The following is a 23,077-nucleotide window of genomic DNA, read 5'->3' as shown; positions in this document are numbered from 1 at the left end:
TCAGGATTCTCAGCTAAATTCTCAACAATTTGTTGCTTCTGATCATTCAAATTTATAGCATTGATTCATCAAAATTAAAGAACGATCCATTTAATAATGTAATTGCGAATCTCAGTTGAAAATGGAGTGCAACAATTATAATTATTAGACAATGCTGACTTCAGCACCGTATTTGTAAGCAATCTTCAATTATGATTGCATCGTTTACATCCTCAGCCCTATGACAGCAGAGCCTCTGCAGAGACACAAGAGCCTCTCATGCAGGTGTGCATGTTTAGAACAGCTTTCCTGACCAGCCTTTAATGTTATTGTAACAGGAACACAGCAGTGACCCAAATAAAGAGGGAAATTAATGTAATGAATGATAAATTTTGGTGATGCTATATTAAGCCTCAAAATGTTAAAAAAAAGACATGAGTTAAGCCAACATGTGAGGCAGTTTAACAAATTGAATATTACTTGTGCTACAAGATGCAGCATCTGTAATACTCCTTGTAGCACACTCGCATTTCCTCATTAAGATGGTTCCGAAGTATTGTGCACAATATCAAGCGATCGTTAGGTTAAATATTTTTGCCATTTGTTGCAGCGTACTCGCTTTGGGACAATCATGGGATACCAGTAGAATCAGTAAGTGGCATGACCCACCTCTTTCAGTACTGATTTTACAGCAGGCCTGATGACAGTTGAGTAATTATTCCTAACAATCCACTAATCATCCTGGAACAGTTTCCTGCTGCGCTGCAGGTTTTAACCTCCTGAGAACAGCAATCACAGGCTGCCCATTTCACTCTTAGCCCATTATAGCCTCTTGCAACATTCAGGGCCAGGCTAATTAGTAATGACTTACAAAGTTATCAGCTTGAAACTAATCACTCACAATATGCTCCACAAATTACTCTTGATGACAGCAGAGTACTCCAAGGATTTAAATCCTGCACTAATAAATTGGCATTAGTGTTGGGAGTTGGAGGAAGGGTGAGCTCTTCCATTGTTGTGATCCAGCTGATATCTGATGCTGCAGACTTTGAGAATAGTTTGGTCACGATCAATGCAGCCTTTTTTAGGGTTCCTCCCAAATAATGGTGCACAATCAGTAGTTACATTTCCTTTACAAGCAGCGGTATTTGGTGTCTCCAAAACGGTGCGTATTCCCAACCTAAATGAAATAGCAATTTTTAAAATGCTGTATGACATTACATCAGAGCACAAATTAAATCCAATCTCAATACAAAAGTGCTCGAGAAACTCTGCTGGTCCTGCGATTAAATGCAATCGTTGACTCTTGTTATCTTTTTAAAAAAACATAGATCTTACTGAACTCATCCTCAGTGACAACATTTTCTTGAGCTCTGCTGCGTTGGACATTATGTTATATATGTTATATATGGACATTATGTTATATATGCTGCAAATATATATATATTGGATATACTTTGATATATTGAGAATTAAACATTGTTTGATACAGTAAGAACCTCACAGAACTCGAGGAACATCAGCATTGCCTGCTACCATCTGGATACTAGTTTTGATTTCCTCCACGAGTCAAGACATACTTCCCTTTGAGTTGATGACACAAAGAATCAAAAGGGTGGTAGCTGAGGTGAAAGGCAATTGTTAACAAGAGCAGTGATTTAGTGTGGTAGGCCTTTGTCCTCTGGCTTTTTAAAGGACGAGAGTTACTTCTTTAAAAATGTTATATCTTGAGAGGGCATGACTGGGGAGAAGGTGAAAGGTTGCTTCCCCTGGAGTGGTGTCCAGATCTAGAAGCCAGAGTCACAACTGAATATTGATAATGAGGATGAATTTCTTCTCTCAGTGGGCTATGAGCCGTTAGACTTCTCAATCCCTAACCCTAACCCTAACCCTTAGGGTTGCTTAGTCATTGAGGATGTTCAGTGGAGGGAACAATCAGGAAAATAAATTTGAGGATGAGGTTCAAAAGGATTGCATTAAACCGTGGAACAAGTTCATGAATCATCCGCCCCGCTGTTGGTCAAATTCCTGTGTTTCCCTGTTCTCTCTCATGTTGACAACTCTCCAGTCTCCATAATGATCTCTGCCAGAAGTTGCAACCTTTCTTCAAGTGACTTTATATACAGTTTAGAGATCTTTGCTAAACTTTATTGCAGTACATTGTAAGTTTACTCCAGCACATTTATATTTACTTGTTTAGTAAAATCAGCATAGTTATGACAGATCTTTACCGAGTGAACTATGAACACCTGCAGATGCTGTTATTGTAGTATAACTACAAAAATGCTGGAGGAACTCAGTGCTCTCGTAACGTCCATAAGAGGTAAAGATACAGCGCCCTCCATAATATTTGGGACAAATACATTTTCTTTCCTTTATTTGCCCCTGTGCAATCAAATAATTCACAAGTAATTAAAGAGCACATTCCAGATTTTATTCAAGGTTATTTGTGTAAATGAAAACAATTACAGCACTTTTTATACATCGTCCCCTCATTTTCAGGGCACCATAATGTTTGGGACATTTGGCTTCACAGGTGTTTGTGAGTACTCGGGTATATGTAATTGCCTCATTAATGCAGATATAAGAAGCTTATAAGCTTTTGATCAGTCTGATTTCTCGCCTTTGGTGTTGTACAGGGTGATGATGATGGCTTCACGAAGGTCCTGAGGCAGCTTTCCTTGGTCCCAGCAGAGCATGAAAAACTCTTGGTGCCTGCCACATTGACCACCACCAGTGGGCTGATATCGCCTCCAACCGTGCTTCTTGGCACCTCACAGTTCGGCGGGCAGCAACCTCCTTTGAAGAAAACCGCAGAGCCCACCTCACTGACAAAAGATGAAGGAGGAAAAACCCAACTCCCAACCCCAACCAACCAATTTTCCCTTGCAACCGCTGCAACCGTGCCTGCCTGTCCCGCATCGGACTTGTCAGTCACCAACGAGCCTGCAGCAGACATGGACATACCCCACCATAAATCTTCATCCGCGAAGCCAAGCCAAAAAAGAAGATAAGCTTTTGATCACCTTTGGAGTCTGTAGTTGCCATTTTTCCACTTGAGGATCAGAATTGTGCCAAAGAAAGTCAAAGAAGTCACTATGAGGCTGGAAAAAGTGAATAAAACAGTCAGAGACATCGCCCCAAACCCCAGGATGACCAAAATCAACTTTTTTAAAAAATCATTAAGTAGAAAGAGTATACTGGTGAGCTCAGTAATCGCAAAGGGACTGGAATTCCAAGGAAGACCTCCATTGCTGATGACAGAAGAATTCTTCATGAAGAAAAATCCCCAAACGTATGTTCGACAGATCAGAAACACTCTTCAGGAGGCAGGTGTGGACTACTGTCCTCTGCAAGATGCAAACCATGGCAAAGGTGGTATGTTTTGGATGTTGGGCAGTTTCTTTGTGCCTCCACACTTTGCTCTTGCCATCACTCTGATACAGGTTAATTTTGGTCTCGTCTGTTCACAAGGCCTTTTTGCAGAATTCTGCAGGCTCTTTTAAATGCTTCTTGGAAAACTGTAATCTGGCCATCCTTTCTGTAGCTAACTAATGGTTTGAATCTTGCATTGCAGCCTCTGTATTTCTGTTCATGAAGTCTTCTGCGGACAGTAGTCATTGACGCATCCACACCTGCCTCCCGAAGAGTGTTTCTGATCTGTTGGACATAAATGTGGGGATTTTTCTTCATTACGATGAGCTGTCATCGGCAGTGGAGGTCTTCCTTGAAATACCAGTCCCTTTACGATTACTGAGCTCACCAGTACACTCTTTCTTCTTAATGATCCAAACAGTTGATTTTGGTCATCCTAAGGTTTGGGTGATGTCTCTTACTGTTTTATTCTTGTTTTCCAGCCTCATCGTGGCTTCATTGACTTTCATTGGCACAACTCTGGTCCTCATGTTAAAAAATGGCAACTACAGACCCAAAAAGTTATCAAAAGCTTAGAAACAAGCCTAGCTCTCTTATACCTGTACCAATAAAGCAATTAAACATACCTGAGTACTCTCAAATAACTGTGAAGCCAAATGCCTCAAACATTATGGTGCCCTGAAATGAAGGGACAATATATATATAAAAAGTGCTATAATTTCTACATTTCAGGCTGCAAATTCAAAACAAAACATATTATTTTTGCATAGTTGCCTTGAGAATCATGCCAAAAGTTCATTTCAATGCTCCAACTTTTTTTGACTTAGAAAGAGGCTGTTTCGGCCCATTGATTCAATGCTAGCTCATAGTGCATTTTATTCCCCACTATTTCTCCTGTGACCTATTTTCTCTACAACTTTCATCCCTTCAGACTACCTTCCGAAATCCCTTTCGATTCACCAGCATGTGAGGAGAATGTTATTTTGGCCAATTGGAATGCTGGCATTCATTTCAAGAGGAATAAAATATATGGAGTAGGGATGTGATGATGAGGCTTTAAAAGGCACTGGTGAGACCTCACTTTGAGTATTGTGGGCTTCTCATTTATGAAAGGGTGTGCTGATATGGGACAGTGTTCACAGGATGATTCCAGGATTGAAAAGGTTATCACATGAGGAGCGTTTGATAACTCTGTACCCGTTGGAACTTAGGAGAATAAGGGGGAGGGGGATCTCATTGAAATATTGGAATGTTGAAAGGCATGGACAGGAGAGATGTAGAAAGGTTGTTTCCTGGTGGGAGAGTCTAGGACAAGAGGGCTCAACTTCAGAATTGAAGGGTGTCTGCTTAGAACAGAGATGAGGAGGAATTTCTTCAGTCAGAGGGTGGTAAATCTGTGGAATTAGTTGCCAACGGGGCATTTCAGGAGGTCAGGTGTATTTAGGGTGGAGATTGATAGGTTCTTGATTAGCCAGGGCATCAAAGGTTATTGGGAGAAGGTCAGGCAGTGGGGCTGAGTGGGAAAATGGATTAGCTCATGATTAAATGACAGGGCAGGCGATGGGCTGAACAGCCTATTTTTGCTCCTATGTCTTAAGGTCTTACGGTCAACCCATGCCTTTGGGAAATGGCAGGAAACTGGAGCATGCAGGGATAAGGACAACATGCAAAATCCAGCCAGTCAGCTCTTGAAGTCAGGATTGAACCTGGGTGCAAGGAGCTGTGGGTGAGCCCTCTACTACCGTGCCACTGTGCTTGAACACATAACCAGGTGTTGTACAAAGGATCAGATTCATTTAAATAGACTTAAGTCCAGCCTTTCTCATCCTTTCAATCTCCTCAGCTTCAATACAATAAAGAGATTGTATTACACGGAGATAAGAAACTGTGGGAGGAACTCAAAATGTCAGGCAACATTGTGAAAGCTGAAGATAGGAAATCTTCGGGGATAAGACCCAGCATCAGGCCAGTTTGGGACTCAGCATGGATCTCCTTGCAGAAGTTGAAAGCAGACAGCATATTTTTATTCAACTGCCTCAATATCGGTGTGAAAATAATCAGTCGGGCTCCTAGAATTGGAATTGGATTTTTGTAATGTATTGCATAGTAGAAAAGAATAGAGCGAGTATTACAAACTGGCCTCTATGCAACCAACATACATGTGGTGCTGTTTGAGATTGACAGTAATCTTTATCCTAGTCTTAGTCAGAAGAGAATTGATATGAAGTAAATAAATCTCTGGCAGTTTGACAGTTTTAAAGCAATCCTAGAACATCATAGGGAAGGTGGCTTTCCAATTCAGAGGGAAGACTTGCCCAGGGAAATGTGTGTACTGCTTGCAAGAAATGGGTTTATAAACTTATTGCACTGCAAAATGGAAAGACGAATGCCCTGCAGACTTTTATTTTATTGTTATTAAGAAGAGGATATTGGCAGAATGGATCACCTGCCAATTGTTGAATCCAGGCAATTCCAACAACAAATTAATCAGGCAGGATACATAACTGCTGTGTGTTCCTGTCAGTCCAGTGAATGCCCGTGTGCTGATGTGAAGATATACCCAAGTCTCCTTTAAAAAGCACAGCCAGTACACTAGAAATTCCAAGAAAATTAATATTGCTGTGAAAATGTCATTTAGAATTTACTGAAAAATTATTTTAAAAGTAATAAATGTAAAAATGAACACTTACTATAATCAAACACATTAACAATTGTAGTTCATCGCTGGACTATAAAACATTGAACACAACATTGTTCCAGATAATTTTTAATTATTTATAAGGGGTCAGTTTGTGAAACATACGCGGAATTCACATCAGTTAGAAAGAAATGGTAACTCTTAGACCATCGATTCTCAAGGTGGGGCGTATTTTGGTGAGGCATGGGAATATTTTGGTGGGGCATAAGAATATTTTAGTGGAGCGTAGGAATATTTTGGGAAATAATTAAAAAGTTGGTTTGAAAAAATAAACTCGTTATGTTGGTGTGAAAGATGCGACTTGGCAACACCGTCAGTACAACGCAATTGTGGTAACGTCCAAGTAAAATCACTTTGTTCTTTTTATTTTCATAACACGTAACATGTGTTTTTGCTCTTCCGATGTTTCTCTGTTGTTTTTCTTATTTTAACTGTTCTTATCCTTGGTTAACATTATAATTATATTTTTTCTGACCGACCTTATTATCATCCATTACAAATTATCTCATTGGTGACGAGGATTCCAAATTATCTCAACAATCTCAACAATCCATACCCCTTTTACTTTTTCAGTTCAGTAGTGAGTGAGACCAGTATCTGTATGTATCTTTGCACACTAGAGTATTGATGGGGAAGTGTTTTTGCCCCAGGTACCAGCCTAAGAGGAACATCAAAAAACCGAAAAAAAATAGGGACAACAAAAAGTAAAGCACGAGGCTAGCACAGTTTTGATGCACTCTCTGCGAGAAAAATATCAGAAACTGCGCTAATGTCGTTTTTCATTTTTTTTAGGGTCAATATTCTTCCTTTAATTCAATCATTACTTTTATTACATTTTTCAATTCTAAGTCATAATAAAATATTGATTAATCTGTTTCAGGGAGCTCGCGCTGTTGTATATTCAAAATGAGCAGACCAGGAAAGCAAAAGGTTCATCAATATTTGGTGGAGTTCTTGACGTTTCGGTTTATACCTGCTGTACACAATGAACGTGCACCTTTTTGCCTCTTATTCCAACAGACTTTGACAAAAGAATCAATGAAAGCAGGCCATCTTGAAGCTCATTTGAGGGTAAAACTATGTCAATTCAAAATTGGAATATTTTAAATCACTGAAAGAGAAGTTTGAAAATAGATCAAAAATCACTTCATTATTCGCTGCGCCAACTACAGCCCTGAATCGTACCATTGAAGCTAACTATGAAATTTCTCTGCCGATAGCAAAACAATTCGGGAGGAACTGATTAAATACGCAAAATCATTGTTTCTCGAAACAGTTCTACAAAAGGATGACAAAGATCGCGAAAGTTCTCAATACAACTGGATGAATCTAGCGTACGGACAGTGAGGCTCCGTTATTGGCATATGTGAGATATATTGATCAGAAAGAGTTTCAAGTAGAGATGTTGTTTTGTGAATCATTAAAAACAACCTTTTTTTTTTGGTTTCTGAGTCTTTGCCGACGCGAGCGTTGAAGTCACCAAGGATGACAACCTTGTCAGCTGTAGGGGTGCGTTGAATGAGGTCGCGCAGATCAGTGTAGAACTTGTCCTTTTCTGCTGGTTCCGCCTGGAGGGTTGGAGCATAGACACTGATGAGGGTGATGCGACGCTTGTTTTGAAGGGGGAGTCGCATGGACATGATCTGGTCCAAGTGGCCTGTCGGGAGGTTTTCGAGTTTGGAGGCAATGGAGTTCTTGACCATGAAGCCTACACCAGATAGGCGTCAGTCATCCATAGGCTTGCCAGACCAGTAGAGTGTGTAGCCCGTGCCGCGTTCTTGGAGGCTGCCTACATCTGCAAGGCGGACTTGACCGAGAGCAGCTATGTCGATGTCAAGTCTGAGGAGTTCATGTGCGATGAGGGCAGACCGTCGTTCAGGTCGGTGGCTGTCAGCCTTGTCTAGCATGGTTCTGATGTTCCAGCATGCTAGCTTGAATTTGTGAGCATCTTTTGAGGGGGAGGACGTGGAGGGGGAGGACGTGGACATGTCCTCGGGCCTGCGCCACAACAACCACTACTGCAGTTGATATCTACAGCAAACTCAAAAATTATTTGGATGAATATGAAATACCAAAAGGAAACATTGCATCTTGTGCACTTGCTATGATGGGAAAAAAACAGGATGTTTAAAATTAATGAAGGATGAAAATCCAAACATGCTGTTTGTGCGTTGTGTTATCCACCAAAAAAACAGTTGCCAAGAAAGTTTCCCCTGTTCTACATGAGATACTGCATTCTGCGATCAAGTGTATCAATGCCATCAAAGCTAATGCCAAACGTGAATGTCTGTTTAAGCAGTTTTGTGTCGATAAAAATGCAGAACATGTGAGATTATTGTTTCACACTAAAGTAAGGTGGTTTTCAAAGTGAAACTGCTTCAAAAGGTTTATGGAACTGTTTGATCTTCCTCAGTGAGTTTTTGAAGGACGGACCTGAAATGAAGAAGCTCTTGATAACAACAGATGGCAAAGCTTTTGTGAGTTTCCTGATGGACATTTTTGAGAAACTAAGTACATTGAACAAGCAACTCCAAGTAGCAAATATGACACTCATTAATGCAAGAACAAAGATATCTGGATTCATGACACTTGTAGAATTATGCCAAAGAAATATTTCTGCAAGAAATTTCAGTCAATTCTATTGGTTGAATGTATGAGGTAACTAATGCTGCTACAAATGTCAATGTTGACCATTTGAAAATGTTGGTTACCAACTTCAATGATAGATTTTGTGAGTTAAAGGCCATGGATTTTCCCTCTTAGATAACTCAGCCATTGCTGGTGAATTTATCTGAAGTTCCAGTACAATACCAAGAGGTAACATGATAAATCTGTGAAAACTCTGTTCAAAGTGAAAGGAGCCATGATGTGGCTGTCTAACGAGATCAAAAAGAAATAGCCAAACTCGGCTACTGTAGCAAAGGAACTTTTGATACATTTTCCATCATCATATTTAATAGAATGTGGCTTCAGTACTGAGAGTGATTTGCTACAAGCTAAGAGAAACCGAATGGAAATTACAAAATATGGGGATTTAAGGTTGGAACTAACAAAATTACTCCCTCGAATCAAAAAAAATCTGCAGCCAGCGTCAGGGGGAAGGTTCCCATTGAAGTGACGACAATTGTTGAATGTGTGTCTGAGATGGTTGACATATTGAAGTAGTAGTTGAATATGAAATGTGTGTTCCAGTGTATTCCCGACCTTAATTGCATTGAAATACACTTGCAGAAAATGATTTAATTAAAACTTCTTTTGAATATATAACTTTTTTCTCTAGTGGTGGGGTGCACGTTTTTTTGAAAAATTAAAGCAGGGCCTAGGGCAACAAAGGTTGAGAACCACCGTCTTGGACCCTCATTGATTTCACAAAGATTTAGCCGGAGACAACTGAAAGGTACCCACCTAATGATTATAACTGTGTAAGGTTATGACTGAGGTTGTTTCGAGTTGACTGATCGCAATGTTATTAGGTCTGATCTTCTGTCATGATTGTTCAATTTCGATGTTAGGATATCTCTTTGTTATTAATTTTGTGTTGAAATCCTTGGGCTGGGAGCTGGAGGATGATACAGATTTTCTAGAGTACTCTAACAAGGTCCTGAATGGTTTGATGGTTGGAAGGAATGCCTGCTTAGGAATGTAACTCTTCCAAGTGATTCAATTCCTTTTCAAAGTAGGGCAATGCTCATTTACATGAATCTTTTATCCAAGTCAAACAGATGTGAAATGTGCCATAAAATAAGTTATTACTTCTTTACTGATAATTATGTGGGTGCCTCTGTCAAGGCCAATATTTAATGCCTTACTGCAGTTACTGCGCATTGATTATGGAGAGATTGCATGTTAATCACTCAGGCAACTTTGTATTGAATGGGCTCTGTTAAGTGCCAGAGATTCTTACTGTTTCAATAGGATCTTTGTTCATTCTTCTAAATTACAGACAGTATAGTTATATCCTTAATTACATTTCAGTGTAGTTTTAATACAACTGAGTGGCTTGCTAGGCCATTTTGGAAGCCAACCACTTTTCCATGCAATTAAAGCAGATTTTCTTCTCCAGAGACCGTGAGTAAACCAGATATAGTCATCCTGTTATTTCATAGAAACAATGCTGAAATTATTTTTTATTGAAAGGAGTCCGGATAACTTATATGAATTAGATGGTAAGCTTTGCATTTATGTCTCCTGTTTACTATGGTGTTTTGCACCATTTAGTGTTCTAACAATCTAACCACTATGCAATCATTCCCCACAGTTGATGCGTAAGTACATAAAGCTCAGTGGTCAAAAGTTTCTTCCGAAGGCTTTCAAGGGAAAATCAAAAATGGAGAAGATGCCTTTGTGCAAACCACTTCATCCGTGATATTCTATCTTACGAAAGCTTTAAGGGACTTTAAAGTTTAAGCAATGCAGAAGATGAGTTCTTCATATCCTGAGTCAAAATCATGAATTGTCTATAATTTTTTGTGAACCTGGGGACTATTAATGCTTGCAATTCTTGCACAAGCCTTTAACACGACAGAAATCACGTCCAGACTAAGAACTGCTGGAAAAACTTAACAGATCAGATAACAGCCATGGGTAGAAATGGTCAGCCAATGATTCGAATTGAAATCAAGACAAGAAGGTGGTGATATAACACATATAAAAGGGGAAAAGTGCTGGGGAGGAGCCCAGGGGTGATAGCCTTTATCGAGATTAGAGAGATGGTGACGAAAGAGTCCAGACTAAACACATTGACAGATATTTCTCCCCATGAATGTGGTGTGACCTTCTAGGGGGGCTTTAATCATGCCAGTCTGGTGCATTTTCTGGACTATTGGATGTTGATCCAACTAATACTTCACCATACTTTTTTTTAAGATGCCATAAATCTTCCAGCAACTCTGATAAGTTTAAAGTGAGAGTGGGAAATAGGAGCCTGGTGAGGTCGAAGGAAACATGGGGAAACAAAACCATGGGTCACTTGCGAGGGAATCAGGGCATCAGCGTGTCAAAGGGAGCGCAGGAAGTGGGGCGGAAACACCATCCTCTAAACGATGCAGTACCTGTGAGCCAGAGGCCAAACCAGGGGGATTGCTGAGAAAGGTTACTGGTGTTCTTGCAGCATTACCTTTTTGCAAGGCATTGTCATATACCTAAAGCACTGATGATGACCATGTGCAAAATGGCACGATGTACAGACACTGAAACTTCGAAATGAAAACCAATCTAAAGCATTATCTTTGTTTCTCTCTTCACAGATGCAACAAGATACTCCAAATGCAACAGCATGATATACAAACCAATGTCACTATCCTCTCCCGATCTAGTGGATTCATTAGTACACCTCAAAACCTGTAGAACTGAAGCAGAAATAAGCCATATCTGATCTTAATACAATGCTTAAGAAGAAATGAGAGAAGCATATACCTCTCCCTATCTCGTGGATTCATTAGTACACCTCAAAACCCGTAGAACTGAAGCAGAAGTAAGCCATATCCGATCTCAATACAATGCTTAAGAAGAAATGAGAGAAGCATAAAATGTCAGCCTCTGTAAAATATTCTAATTGTCAAGGCAGAGCTGCCATCAAAATTCACATTCATCGTGGGCAACTTTAAGGTAACACTTTTGGTGTTATGATATTGGTTGATTCTTTATCACTGGCTAAAACTAGAGATAGATCAGTTGTAGTCTAACTGAAAAGAGGATCTGAATAGTTTAGTCCTGTTTATAATGTCCCTTTGTTCATGTTACATTCGCTCACCCCTCTGTAGTCACAGAAATAGGGCTAATCCTTGATTTGTATTGTCTGAGTGTAATACCCAGCTGACACTATCTCATCCCTCACTTCACCTGAAAATGTCCTTGGCTGCTATTCTGATTCTTTCTTGGCCGTATAGCAACAGTTTACTTGGAACATGTCATTATTATGCAGAATATAAATGGCAAGTTTAACTCAGCAGGTGCTGGCTTGCAGAAGCTATAGAAAAATCATGCGGCTGTCTAGTGCAGGAGTAATGCAAGCAGTAGATTAGGCAACAGGGAGGGGAATGCATTATTGCATCTTACAAATATAGTTGTAAAGCTTTATTTCAGTTAACTACTAAAGCAAAATTTCAGATTCCTTGTTAATGGAAGTTTTATTATTTTATTAAGAGTTTGAGATAATTTCCACAATCTTTCAAATGGTTATCTGTACTTCATCTTAAACATATGGGACGATCTGCAAATCCTCACCCGCCCCCCCCCCCCCCACCCCCCCATCACTCTCTGGGGCCCAAGATTCTATGGATTCGCTACCCTCAGAGCAAAAGTGATCAGAACAACTTTTCATTTTGATGGTATAAAAGTTCTGTTTCTGTCTACTCATGACCTTCCGTTATATATTCCATTGGCACAATTTGTATCTACTATTTTGGAAACCTTGCTGGTTTATTTATTGCATTTGAAGGGCACATTTGTTGTTGACATTGTTTGTGATTGCTCTTCTCACTTCAGTCAATGACCTCTGCACTCGGCATGCTGTGTAAACATATTTGATTGATAACGGGAGTGGTGGATGGTAAATATTAATGAATATTAATGCTTTTCAAAGTGACAAAAGATGATACCGAATTTCTATTGATTTTTAAAATTAAAATAAAACCGAAGGGACAGTTTAAAAAGAAGTGTAAATCCTACAGTCTTAACAAACTTACAGAATTGCCATAAAATAATTCCTTGCAGGTTTTGGGCAATAAATGGAGCAATAATATTGTAAAGCCATTTTTCTAATATAACCACTGTTTTGTAAACAGAAAATTTCCATTAGAATGAAAAATGTTGCAACTTCAGTCAGTGGAAGTAGGGTGAATTTTCATCACTAGTGTGAATTTTAAAGAGGGGCTCGACTTTAATTACGTGGAATATTGCAGCAGTAGGGATACTGAATGTTACTCTCTTTGTCATTGACTCTCCACCAGGACCGAATATGACTTGCTCTTATATTCTAGTTCTATGGGTTCTAAGGTAGTTGCAAAGTTTTACTTTTAACCTTTCATGCTTTCATGTTTGTGCTTTTTAGATCTTTTTGTTACCTATTATTCTGCCTCTTCCAAGAACTGTTCTCTGCATTTCATTTTCTATATATAATTTAATTTAAAATTAAATTAAAATGTTAAATCTGTTACCTCTTGATCCTTGCCTCTATGTCCTTCAATTTTAAAGCTGATTTTAGCTACATCAACTCTCTTGAGCATTGGCAAACAATTGCAATGTTTCCCCATTCTTCAGAATATTTGATCTGTGCATCAAGTTCAAGTTCAGATTCAACCTTATTGTCCTGTGTACCAAGATTCGGTGATATCATTTATTTTGAGTGCAGACCGGTTTCATATAAAATACATGTAAAACACAGTACAGAGGTCTAGACTTGCAGAGTTACAGAGACAGAAAGGAGCATAACTTGACTAATGTGAGGCTCATTCAGGATGGCAGGAAAGAAGCTGTCCTTGCACCTGGAGGTGTGTGATCTCACACTTGGAAATCTTCTTGGTGGGAGGAGAGGAAGGTGAAGTGAGTGTGGCTGGGGTGGGATGAACCTTTTAAATGTTGGCTGCTTTTCCAAGGCAATGGGAGTTATAGATGGAGTCAATGGAGGGGAAGGGATATGTGTGATGTTCCGAGCCATCTTCTTAACCTCCTACAGTTTCTTCTGGACTTGGGCAGAGCAGTTCTTGTACCACACAGTGATGTACCCTGATAGGATGCTTTCAATAGGGGATGTATAGAATTGTTAAGGAATACAGGTGACATGCCAAATTTCCACAGGCCTCTGACCAAGTATATAGGTAGATGTGCTTTTTTAGCCATTGCATTGATGTGGGTGGGCTAGGTCAAGTCACTGGACCTCGGACCTCAAACCTGTATTCCATCTGCACCTCATCACTGTTGATGTGAACTGGGGAGTGAGCTCTGCCCCTCCTCCAGAAGGCTTGCTGAACACACTCACTTTGCAATTAACCTTGGCACCAAGAGGGAATTGACCTCATGGAAGTCCTAAGACCACTAAATATCAATGCTGATTACAAATACATTCTCAAGGTTTCAGAGTTTCACTGATGCTAGATTTCAAACCTTTGCCATTGAATAAATAATGCATGTGGATATCCGGAGCAATTCTTCATGAGGGCGAATAACCAAAAAAACAACTGCAGCACAATTAATTTTGTTTAATTCATTGAAGTCAAAATTATCCATCATTCTAGAGGAAAGGTTAAAAATAGATCACATAATCATTTCACAGACATTTATTTCTGATTCATTTGTTGGTTCAACAGAATGTCCCCCAAAAAAGGGCAATTCATGCGATTAATCGAAAGGTAACAATCCTCTCTCTATTTCTCTTTGAAGTTATTTTTTTCAGCCAGAAGCCTCTCCTCAATATGCAATCTTCTGTTTATTCACCTAGTCTGCCAACAAAGAAACAGCATGATGATTTTTTTAAGTATGTCCCTCTTCACAGGCCACTGGGAGCTACCATGCAGGGGCAGCATGCAGTTGGTCTTCATTGCAAGAGGAAAGTGCCAAAGTAAAGATCCCTTACTGCAAACATATGGCCCTTGGTGAGATTGCATCTTAATTATTGTTTGTAGTTCTGGTCTCCTTACATTAAAAAGGATACACAGTACAACTCCAGTTACCCAAAATCAGATTCTCCAAAATCTTCATTTATTCAAAATTTTTAAAAATTTTGGATAAGTGAGGATATCTGAAATAACTCAGGAATCCTCATTTATCCAAAATTTTTTGGAGCCGAACTGACAGATTGAAAAAAGATTCACTTGGCATGAAATTAAAAAAACAATTGTCCTTGTTCAGTAGCTCCCTCCTCTCTCTCTTTCGTTTTTTTCTTTACCTTCCGCTATTGACTTTTCTCTCCAATGGCGTGCCACTGTCTCTCAGCCAGAAACTGTGGGAAGAATCTCTTGTCCCAGCGTTATCAAGGAGAGTGGGCTCCCAGGCAGGAGTGGGACCTCGGGCTCCTGGCAGGATCGGAGACAAGGTACTCTGGGGCATTCCCTCCCCTTCCTCACCCCTTCTCTCTCTCCTCATCCCTTCCTTCCCTCTCTCCTCAGCACAGTAGGGAGCTCCCCGACGTCAACTCCAAACCGTCTCTCACACACACACACACACACACACACACACACACACACACACACACACACACACACACACACACACACACACACACACACACTCTCCCCAGTGTGCGTGTGTAGTAGGCCTCAGGGGGGATTCGGAGTCAGGACTCAGGCATCGGTGGGAGGTCCGGCGACTGGGTAGACGCCAGTGTATGTTCCACTGGCCCAGGAAGCCTCACCGGGGATCAGCAGCAGTGGTGAGTTCGTGTCAGGGATCGGCAGTTGGGAAGTGACGGGGATTGGAGTTGGGGATGTGTCAGGGATCAGTGGCAGCCAGGATTTCTTTGGTGAGAATTAAACATTACTTTAGTCCTTAAAAGGCTTTCACTTGTTGTTTGTTGTTTAAACATTGATACAAGTGATTTGCTGTTGCTAAAAAATAACCAGTTCTCTGAAAAAACCGTTCATCCAACATAGGCCCAGGCCCGACCTATTCAGATAATCGAAGTTGGACTGTATTTGCAAGAGAGAAAAATGCAATGAAGATTTACCAGACTGGTTTGTAGGACACTGGGGAGAGACTACAGCAGGGGTGGCCAAACTTACTTAATGTCAGAGCTACATACAATAAACATCAGATGCTTGAGAGTCGCAAGATGTGAAAAAAAAATTACATGCACATTTTTTACTCTTATATGCAGATTTTGTTACAAAATCTTTTATATAAATGTTAAGAAATATATGAATGTAATAATATTTATTCATGTATGTAGTTTTTAAACTGCTAATTGTTAATAGTTTCAAGAAACAAAAAGTACACATTTACTTCCCAATTATTTTCAAAATCCTGACTGATTATTGTGAGTCTCCATCTTGGCTGTGAATTGTTGAAAATCCAGCTGATACGTTGTCAAGGCTGTACGAATTAGCTATATCAGGTGCTTATTTGTAACGATTGCACGATGCTTCTCTCGCAAGGTCCGCAGTCTGTATAACAAGCTTTAATTAGGTTTAATTTGTACACACCAGTCTCAGTATACTGCTGGCTCCACGTGTCTGACTGTCTCCGAAGGGGCCAGCTCGAGTCTTTATATGGACCAGTGATTGACAGCCGGCAGGTGGCTCCCTCCAGGTTGTCTGCCTGAAGGTACAGTGGTTGCCGGCTGCAGTAGGCTGGTAGGGAGTGCAGCCAATGTAGTGGTTGTATCATCACAGCTTCTACTTCACAAACTTCATTACAGGAGAATGATTCACAGCGGAATGTGGTGCTGAAAATTGAGATGAGTCGCACATTTGTTTTCTTCAGTTCAGGATATTTTATTTCTGGAATCTGCTTCTACAACTCAATTGTAGACTGGGATTTATGGATCATCTTTAGACCCAAATCCTCCTGTAATTCCATTCGTTCCATTTCCATTGCAGATGAATCTGTAACCAGTGGGCCGAGAATTGGACAACCATCATTGATCACATCAACCATGAATGGATTTACAAGAGAGGCGAAGCAACTTCTGCGAATCCTCAAACCTGGCTAGGAAATTATCCAAGCAGTCCTTGTCATTTATCTTTATATTCTTTTAGTTTGTGCTCTTTTATTTCAATATCAGGGAATGCTTTTACTCTCCTTTGGAGAGTGGGAAGGTGACTGAAATTTCTTGACATTAGGTCCCTTTGAAAACTCTTTATTTTATTCTGAAAGCTGAAAAATGTCTGAGTAAGATCAGAAACAATCCTATCCTTCCCTTTGAGTGCCAAGTTGAGAGTTTGTAGATGATTCATCCTATCGGTAGGGAACATTAGATCTTGCATCCATTCCTCATTTTCTAGTTGAGGATTGAATCTTTACTTTCCTTCAAGAAAAGTAATAAAAAGCTCCAGCAGATCCACAAGTTGACTCAAGACATTCCTGATTGACAGCCACCTCACACTGCAGTGGAAAGAGACATCACAAGGTTTCTTTTCAAGCTCCAGTTCTTCAATAAACTTTTTGAACTGTTGTTGGTTTTCTCATTTAAGTGTATGAAATTGATAATTTTAAGAACAGAATTCATAATAGGTTTTGGGGATCAGGAGCTCAGATGGGTGGGCAGGTGGCTGGGTCCGGGTAGTAAGTCAGAGTTTGGGGCATCGGGAGCTCTGATGGGAGGGTGGATGGAGCGCTGTGAGTTCAGATGGGCAGGCAGCCAGCTTGAGCCAGGTGTCGTCCATATTCAAGGTGTCAGGAGCTCGGATGGATAGGCAGGTGGCCAGGGCCTAGGTGAGAGACCGCAATTGGGGCGACAGGAGCTCCAGTGGGAAAGCGACTGGAGAGACCGTGGTTGGGGAGTTGGGAGCTCAGATGGGTGGGTGGCCAGGTGACAGAAGCTTGGATGGGCAGGCGGCCAGTGCCTAAGCGAGAATTCATGGCTGGGTCATTGGGAGTTCCGGTGGGAGGGTGTCCAAGGCCTAGGCGAGAGTTTGCAGCTAGGTCGTTGGGTGCTCCAGTGGGTGGGTGTCCAAGGCCAGGGCGGGAGTCCATGGTGGAGGCGACGGGAGCTTGGATGGTCTCAGCCAACATATTTGCGCAAGCTGATCATTATACGTCAAAGAGTTGCACGTGGCTCACATGCTGCGGTTTGGCCACCCCTGGAGTTCAGTTTAATGCGAGTTGATCTCATATAGATGTACAAAATCCCCAATGGCCTTGTCAGAGTATTCACAGAGAGGATACTTCCCCCAGACCAAGGAGTGCAGAACTAGGGGTTAAGACTCAGATTAAAGAGTAAATCATTTAAGTCCGAGAAGAAGAGAAATTCCTTAATTTAGAGGGTGGTGACTCTAAAATTCTCATCTCTGCAGGATTGATGAGATTCAGTAATTGAGTTCATTCAAAAAAGATATTGGTAAGTTCTTGATATTAAGAGAATCGCAAGATACAGAATAGTGCCGGAGGAAGCCACAGGTAGAAAACTTGTTATGATCTCGATGAATAGCCACGCAGCTTTGGGGGACCTGCTGGTCTACTCCTACTCCCAGTTCTCATGTTCCTGTGCCAAGAATGAAATGAGTATGAGCTTAAAATATAAAGACACTAATAACAAAATGATCCTGTTGGCCTCTTCACTGTGGCGGCCTGACCTGCTTAAATGCAAACTGTGCTTGAACAACATTTCCCCTTACCCTCATGCAATGAAATATCCCAAACTACTTTGTAATAGCTGTGACAGAAAATGGAGAGAAATGGAATAGGTCAGGTATAGATGCCACAAGACTCGCACCACCAGTTTCAGGAACATCTCCTACTACCCCTCCACCATCGGACTCCTGAACAACAAACTCAATCAGAGACTCTTAATTTTGCACTTTATTGATTGCTTTTTAAAATTCCTTCTTAATTGCACCGTCAGTTTGTTTACGTTTATTATCTGTTTACAGTTTTTTATATGTTTACATGCTTTACACTGTGTACTGTTTATTTTTTGCATTACCAATTAGTGGTAATTCTGCCGCGCCTGCAGGAGAAAGGAATCAGAGTTGTATGTGATGTCATGTACGTACTCTGATCAAAGGCCAGATTGTGGCTGGTTTTGTGGGGAGTGATGGGGCTTTGAAGAGATGAAGAAAAGTAAAAAGGCAAGGATAATAGGATAAAATGTCCAGTTTCTAGGCCTCAAAGTTTTTGAATGTCTTCTTTGGGATCACCCTGGATTTTATTTAAAAAAAAATGCAGGGGTTCCACAGTTGCAGCATAAACATCAGGTATGGGTCTTCAGTGACTACCATTTGTCTTACTGGCAGAAGTGAGCTTGCTGTGAAGGGACTGGACGGGACAAGCCACCATTTGCTGGAGACTCTAAACAGATGAGGAGTAGGACAGAAAAAGATCTCACTGGTACTAGAGCTGGCTAGTATAAAAACATTAGATTAGAAATTAATTGGAAAATGTACCTTCTTTTATGAACTGTAATGTCCATTTGATTGTGAATCTTTATTGGAACCATTATGTACAGGTTAACGTTTGATCACAGATACTTGTGCATCGTCTATACATTCCCAAAGCACATTGTCATTGGGCAATGTATATTTGGATGCCTATCCTTTCACATTTGCTTCATCTTGTATTCGTATGTGTGAGTTCACGTGGATGAAGGAAAAGGTTCTTTACTTTAAAATAGATGCAAACAGCTGATGAGGATCTCTCCTTCAGCAGGCACTTGCTCTGTCTCAGTCCCTGCTGGCAGCCAAGTATAATCAAACAGGAACTATATCCTTAAGACCTTGCTAGTAGCAAATGCAACAATGATCACTATTACAACATTAGTTCATGTATTTGGAACTGACATGCATTATAGAATGAGCATGTGAAAACAGGCCAGAGCTATCCCTGCACTATTTATATGGATCATCAAATTATTGCACCTTTTTGTTGATTTGTGTGGAGTTGAGCATGCTAGATCTCAGATGTAATTCCTTTCATAACTGCAGTGCACAAAAAGATTGTTTCCCTCCAGTGGAGGGGCATTCCACCTATTTTTGCAGAACAATGTGTGTTGTTGTTGCTACCGTTGGACATACAGCACGGCCAGGAGTGGCAGGAAAGGAGGCTTTGGCCAAAAAAGCCTATCCTCAAAGAGTCATCTGAGAAAAAAGCGCCCATTTCTGCCTGACTGAGGAGCAATATCACTGGAAGCTTGAATTTTCAAAAGCAAGTGGGAAACACCTGCCACCAACACAAGGTAAGAATTTCAGCTACCCATTGTTTGAGCAGAGTTCATGCATGGAGGCTTGCGCAGATTTGCAATTTGTCTGAAGATTCAGGGAGGTGTCGGCTGCTCTCATGAGGCACATGAGGCTGTATAATTGAACTGAGAGTTCAGCAACAGGAATAATTCACAGGAAATTCAAAGATCCCATTGACTAACGCTGTGTACTCAGGTAGCTCATAATTCGCCTCAGTTCCACATCTTATTCCAACACCGAAGGGGCAGGGATAGGTAGAATAAAGGGAATATTTCAGATAGGGCGAGACCAAATGACAATGCGGCAGGAGAGAAGCAATTATTAAGGTCAAATAATGTCCGTGTAAGGCTATGGATCATGCCCAATGGGCCAAACCGTACAAAAGACTTAGCCAAAATGTTGATAGTTCTGACTTTATTCTAGTTACTCCAGTCGGGAAAGAAATGTCCTCCCTATGAGGCTGCCACAAAACACTCAATTTTGTGCTTGTTCATGACAATAAAATCTGAGTCAGACATAAAGGAGTATTAGGGCCAGATCCACTAGGCTGAGGAACAGCTTCTTCCCACGGGCAGTGAGAATGCTGAATGACTGCTAAAGAAAATTCCCCATGAATCTATTACTTATTACTAATATTTATTTTTAATATATATAGGCAAGTCATGTATATAGGTTCTGTGTATCTGTGTCTATATGTTTGTTTGCACTGTTTTTGCACCATTAACTGGAGCATGCTGCTTCGTCGGGTTGTACTGGTACAATCAGATAATAAACGAACTTATTTTCATTCACATTTTCATTTCTTGTTGATCGGCTCAAGTTGACCTTCCGTTGCCAGAACCCACCTTGGCACGACATGCAGGGTTCTCCAGAGGTCTTGAACCTTGTCATCCTTGTCTCCATCTTTCACAAGCTTCATGAATAAAAGCACCTCATCAGCTCACCCTCGTGGCAGAAGGAAGGAAAGGAGGAAGTAGAGGGATTTGGAGGAAGGAGAATGTGACAAGCAGCAACGCATCAAGCCTGTTCTGGGCTGGCATCAGAAGCCTCATCTCGCCGACGACCACACTCCGAGAAACAAAAACTCAGACAAAGGCTGCCTACTCTCAAACAGAGCAAGGCCTCTGCCCCCATTTGGGTTTGCAATAATTGGATGGCTAATAAATAGCCTCAACAGTGCTTGGCCATTGTTCTTATTGTCTTCATAATGACCAGATACAGCTGCACATTTGCTTATATCCTGTAAAGAAATTGCAATTACCCCCATTCTGCAAGTGCAATATCTTGGGAATCAGAAACTGAACTGGGTTAGACATTTAATGACTGAGGATATATGTCTTCTTTCTTCTTTCTCTTTGGCTTGGCTTCGCGGATGAAGATTTTTGGAAGGGTATGTCCACGTCTGCTGCAGGCTCGTTGGTGACTGACAAGTCCGATGCGGGACAGGCAGGCACGGTTGCAGCGGTTGCAAGGGAAAATTGGTTGGTTGGGGTTGTGTGTTGGGTTTTTCCTCTTTTGTCTTTTGTCAGTGAGGTGGGCTCTGCGGTCTTCTTCAAAGGAAACCCTTTGAAGAAAGGCTGCCCGCCGAACTGTGAGATGCCAAGACGCACGGTTGGAGGCGATATCAGCCCACTGGCGGTGGTCAATGTGGCAGGCACCAAGAGATTTCTTTAAGCAGTCCTTGTACCTCTTCTTTGGTGCACCTCTGTCTCGGTGGCCAGTGGAGAGCTCACCATAGAACATGATCTTGGGAAGGCGATAGTCCTCCATTCTGGAGACATGACCCACCCAGCGCAGTTGGGTCTTCAGCAGCATGGATTCGATGCTTGCGGACTCTGCCAGCTCGAGTACTTCGATGTTGGTGATGAAGTCATTCCAATGGATGTTGAGGATGGAGCGGAGACAACGCTGATGGAAGCATTCTAGGAGCCGTAAGTGATATAAACTGTAGTTAAAGACTCAGCTCTTGAAATTAACGAATGGGTTCAAGGAACCATAGAAGTATAGAACAATTACCGCACAGAAACAGGCCAACTCGGCCATTCTAGTCTGTGCTGAATCATATTTTGCCTAGTCCCACTGACCTGCAACCAGCCCCCAGCCCATAGCCTTCCATTCCTCTCTCACCCATGTACCGATCCAGATTCTACTTAAATGTTAAAATTAAGGGTGCTCGTTCTACACTCCCACCACTCTCTGTGTGATGAGGTTTCCCCCTAAACTTTTCCCCTTTCACCCTTAACCCATGTCCTCTGGTTTGTATCTCACCTACACTCAATGGAAAAGGCTTATCTACATTTCCTCTGTCTATACCACTCATAACTTTAAATACCTCTATCAAATTGCCCTTCTCTGAAGTCCGAGCAACATCCTAGTAAATCTTCTCTGCACTCTTTCTATCATATTGATATTTTTCCTGTAGTTAGGTGACCAAAACCACACACGAAACTCTAAATTTGGCTTCACCGATATCTTGTTCAACTTTACCATAACATCCCAACTCCACTATACAATACTTTGATTTCTGAAGGCCAATGTGCCAAAAGCTCTGTTTACAACCCTATCTACCTATGAGGGAATTACATATCTGTATTTCCAGATCCCTCTGTTGTACTGCACTTCTCAGTGCCCTACTATTTACTGTGTAGTTTCTACCTTGTTTTGTCCTTCCAAATTGCAACACCTCACACTTGTCTACATTAAACTCCATCTGCAATTTTTAAGCCCATTTTACCAGTTGGTCCAGATTCCTCTGCAAGCTTTGAAAACCTTCTTCGCTGACTCAATGCCTGCAATCTTAGTGTCACCTGCAAACTTGCTGATCCAATTTACCACGTTATCATCCAGATCATTGATATAGATGACAAACAAAAATGGTCCCAGTACCAATCCCTCAGGCACACCACTAGTCACAGGCCTCCAGACTGAGAAGCAATCACCCACCACTATCCTCTGGCTTCTCTGGTCCAGCCATTGTCGAATCCAGTTCACTACTTCACCATGAATACCGAGCATCTGAAATTTCCTGACTAACTTCTCATGCGGGACCTTGTCAAGGGCCTTACTAAAGTCTACACAGACAACATCCACAGTCTTTCCTTCGTCAACTTTCCTGGTAACCTCCTCAAAAAACTCTATAAGATTGGTTAAACATGACCTACCTGCACCACAAAGCCATGTTAACTCTCCCTAATCA

The 23,077-nt window shown here is 41.1% G+C and overlaps 1 long non-coding RNA gene across 1 annotated transcript in view; it reads left to right on the top strand.

Moving 5' to 3' along the window:
* Positions 1 to 17,092, top strand: part of LOC138759984 (uncharacterized) — a 109,028-nt gene extending 91,936 nt beyond the window's left edge. The window contains exons 3-5 of the long non-coding RNA XR_011355299.1: positions 11,299 to 11,659; positions 14,544 to 14,643; positions 16,585 to 17,092. This is a non-coding gene — a long non-coding RNA (uncharacterized lncRNA). The remainder of the gene's footprint in view (positions 1 to 11,298; positions 11,660 to 14,543; positions 14,644 to 16,584) is intronic.
* Positions 17,093 to 23,077: the final 5,985 nt, after the last annotated feature.

Source organism: Narcine bancroftii, chromosome 4 (assembly GCF_036971445.1).
Source record: "Narcine bancroftii isolate sNarBan1 chromosome 4, sNarBan1.hap1, whole genome shotgun sequence".
Taxonomy (NCBI): Eukaryota; Metazoa; Chordata; class Chondrichthyes; order Torpediniformes; family Narcinidae; genus Narcine; species Narcine bancroftii.
The sequence above is the reverse complement of the archived record's forward strand: the minus strand, read 5'-3'. Positions and strand labels throughout refer to the sequence as shown.